Here is a 3,971-nt window from a genome sequence, read left to right as displayed (position 1 = left end):
GCCTCTACCAGCAGGGAGGGCTCCGGGGTCCCACCTGGGAGACCCTGGAGCCTCAGGGCCCTTTTGTCCAGGCTACCCCATGCCTGTCTCCTTCTCCACATCCACTCTTCTGTCCCATCCAACCGCAGCACTCCAGCTGGTGGCTCTGCCCCCCCCCCAGCTCAGCAGGGGTGTCAGGGGCCTTGGGAATGTCAAAGACCCCAAACCAAAAGCCTCATTTCTCAGTATCTTTAGCACCCTGTAAAGAAAGATGCACTGGGTGATCACTTTCCAAAACTGCTCTCTGCATCTGAGATAAAATAAACAACCTCTACTCCCTAGAGCTAGGGGAGCAGCCGCCGTGGACACTGGGGGTGGGGTGTCGTCTAAAGTCTCACACTTCCTGTCTGTCCTGTGGGGATCTGAGCAGCCAGGGCCAAGGTCTCCCAGCTCTTCCGAACAGTCCATACTGGCTCCATTCCTTTCTCCCCTGCTTAATGCAGTTTGGAGGGTTCCACTAAAAACTTGAAAGGAAGACTGTTGGTGTTGCCGCAGCCCTTTGAGAGAGAGGAGAGAGGAGAGAGAGAGAGAGAGAGAGAGAGAGAGAGAGAGAGAGAGAGAGAGAGAGAGAAGAGAAGGGGAGGGGAGGGGAGGGGAGAGGAGAGGAGGGAAGAGGAGGGGAGGGGAGGGGGGTTATGTGGGGAGATTCCAGAAGACAACCGCCCAAGTGGGGACAGCGCTGGAACAGAAGTGGTTCCTATGGGGATGAAGAGGGTGGCCCACACCGTTAGACTGTGCAGAAGAAGGGAAGAGAAAAGATGAAGGAGGGAAGAGGGAGGAGAGGAGCAAGATGAGGAACAGGAAGAGAAAAGGAGGGAAGAAGAAGAAAGAAGAGGGGAGAAGAGGAAGGAAGAAGAGGGGGAGAGGAGGGGAAAGAAAGGAAGGGAGGAACGGGAAGAGGAAGGGAGGGGAAGGAGAAAGAGTTAGAAGGAAAAGAGGAAAGGGGGAGGACGGAAGGGGGAAGGGGAGGAAAGGTGGAGAGAGTCTCTTCCGCAAGGTCCAGCCCCATCTGGACCAAAGGATCCTGGTCTGAGTTCCAGCCCACAGAGCAGTGGAGGCCGGTCATACTTCTGGAAACCATGGAGATGGGAGGTGGGAGGACCAGACCACAAAGTCGGGCAGAGGAAACCCACTGGGGAGGAGTCAGAAAGGCAAGGAGGAAAGAGAGAGAGAGAGCACGAGATGGACCCTAAGCACAAAGCAGACGAAAGGAAAGGAGACAGATGGTGGGGTGCAAAGGGAGGCTGGGACAGAAAAAGTGTGCAGAGAACTGAGGCGGAGAGAGGGAGGGTGGGCTGGAGGGCTGAAGAGAGCTGAGCAAGCGCAGGCTGCAGCACACAGCTGGGACAGGAGTCCTGGGAGCAGGCCGCAGAGGCTCTGGAGGTCTGGGGAGTTGATTGATGACTTGGGAGGGGGTGCACAGGGACAAGGGGCTAGCCAGGGGGACCAGTCGAGTAAGAGAGTTTCTCCCCCCACCCCAGCTGCAGCCACCCATGCCCAGGTGAACCCCCCTTTCCCCTGCTGGATGTGAAATCGCCATTTCATCCCGCCACACTTCTTAATTGTTGCAAAAATCATTTGTGAAATTGGTCTCCAACAGGCAAGAACGGCCACGCTCATTCTGACAGACAACCCCGCTTCCTCCCCCCTGGCGCCTGCCCTGCCTGGGCTCCTGGGATCCCCAGCTGCAGGAAGGCAGTGTGGCCAGCACAGGGCCTCCTGGGGAGTGCGCCTCTGCCTCTGTGTCTTCCTCCCAGGAGGGTAGAGCGGAAGATCACCTCAAGGGCAAGGTGGCCCCCAACCACAGGTCTGAGGATCCCTGAAAATGGGTGTCTGTCCCACTCCACCGGGTTGCAGGGTTTGTAACAGAGAGACTGAGCCTTAAAGCGCAGGTGGTAGCCCCCTCCCCCAGGGGAGCTAATGCAGACCACCACCCCTTCCAGACTTTGCTCAGAGCTATGCTTAAACACTCATGGAATCTACAACACGACACCTCTATTGAGGAACCCACATTTAATTTACCTAGCCTGACCCAAGACGGATCTACACAAACCCCACCAGCACGCAAAACCCCAAATATGCCAGTGAAAGCCACTCCTGCTCACCCATGAGTACACTGGGACCATGCCACCATTCATAGGAGGGTACCTAAAAATCTGCCATGCCAGGGGGTGGGTGGATGGACAGACAGATGGACGACTGAATGAGAACACATCAAATGTGTGTGTGTGTGTTGTATGTTTATAGAGAGATATATGGACATAGACATGTTTATATCAAAATGAATATCAGGAGTCAAAGCAGGCTAATGTTCCCAGCAAGTTGCCTTTTTCCCTGCACAAACTACAGGCCAAAAACTCTCTCCACCTGGCTGGTGAGGGCGCCTGTGTCTCAGGCAACAGTGGAAACCAAATGGCCTCTTCCCTCTCCCCTTTCAGAGCGGCAAGCATGTATTTAACAAGCTTTTCCACAGGGCTCCCATCCCCGGAAAGCCTCCCCCCCCCAAAGAAAAAAAAGTCTGGCGCTTCCCCCACGGTTGGAGAAAAGGTCGGTAGCATGCTGAGAGGGGCAAAGGTCACAGGTGAGGAAGGACACACTAGGGCCAGCCGCAGAGAGCACCCCCAGGCCAATGTCCCCTCCGCCACAAGGAGAGGGCGGGCGGGCAGGCGGGGGGCAAGTTTGGGGATGGGTCTATTTTATTGTATTTTACCTCCAGAGCTGGGCCAGCGAGGCCTTTGCCTGGAGTGTTAGGGGGTGGGAAGACACAAAAGGTCTGTAGAAGTGGCGTCCTACCCTGCTGGGAGGGCGTTTCACCCCTAGGAATCTATGTCCTGAGGCTGAGCCCTGGTTACTCCGGCTTCAGAGAGCAGAGAATTGTGGAACCTCTGACCAAACCCACACACACACTCTGGGCCATCTAATTGTGGCACCACCACACCCCCGCCAGCCCACCAGTGGAGGAAGCTGAGTTGGTACCAAGCTCTGCCCAGCCAGCCATCTCCCGCTCATCTCCCACCTGCCTCCCAGATCTACGGCCTTGCCGCCGTGGTTTCCGGACACCACGCAGTTCACTAGTAAGGGGTCCTAGGTGGTGGCCTGTGAGCCAGAGAAGCAGAAGCTGGAAAGAGAGGGAGGCTGTTCCCAAGGGTTTGTCAGACCCAGGTTTACCACCTCGGGCTAGGTATGTCCTGCTGGGCTTCTCCGAGCTGCTAGGTGAGACCGGAGGAGTCAAGCCTGACGTCGTAGTAGAGAAGTAAAAACCCTTCCCCCGACATCACCCCAGTATGTTCCCCCAGGGAAGGAGTCGTTGCCAAGGAAAGTTCAGAGCTAGTGAGTTAATAAGAGAAGAGGTGGACGCCAGTCCCAGAGGCCGGAGACCACGAGAGAGGACAGAGCAGCGCCCAGCCGCAGGCCGGCTTTCCTACACACGGGGAGACTGCTGAGAGCAGTGGGGAGAACCCGGACCGCCGCCGGGGAGCACGAGACCGTCCGTTCATCTCTGGACCTCACTTCTAAGAAGTTGTCCCCGCCCTCTCTCTGGGCACCCCCAGCCCACCCCATCCCTGGACTCTGCTCCGTCTAATTTCACCCCCTGCAGAGAGAGAGAGAGAGAGAGAGAGAGAGAGAGAGAGAGAGAGAGAGAGAGAGAGAGAGAGAGAAATGAAGTGGAGTTGGAGATTAGAAAGGAAGAGAAAAAATATTCGTTGGTGACTTCTTTTCGTGAGCGGTCCCCTCTCCCTCCCGAACTGGCCCCCTTCGCTCCTCATGAATAAAAGAAAAGTCAGAACCTATCAGATCTCTCTGGCTGTCGCCTGCTCCCTCCCCTCCCCTACGGGTGAGCACTTTTGCACAACTTACCCAGCTGATCGCTCGCGCCCCCTCGCTTTTCCTCTTCTCACCCCCAGCCCTGTCACTCGGGTCGCCTCCCCTCC

This window comes from Peromyscus leucopus, chromosome 2 (genome assembly GCF_004664715.2).
Source record: "Peromyscus leucopus breed LL Stock chromosome 2, UCI_PerLeu_2.1, whole genome shotgun sequence".
In the NCBI taxonomy this organism is placed as follows: domain Eukaryota; kingdom Metazoa; phylum Chordata; class Mammalia; order Rodentia; family Cricetidae; genus Peromyscus; species Peromyscus leucopus.
The sequence above is the reverse complement of the archived record's forward strand: the minus strand, read 5'-3'. Positions refer to the sequence as shown.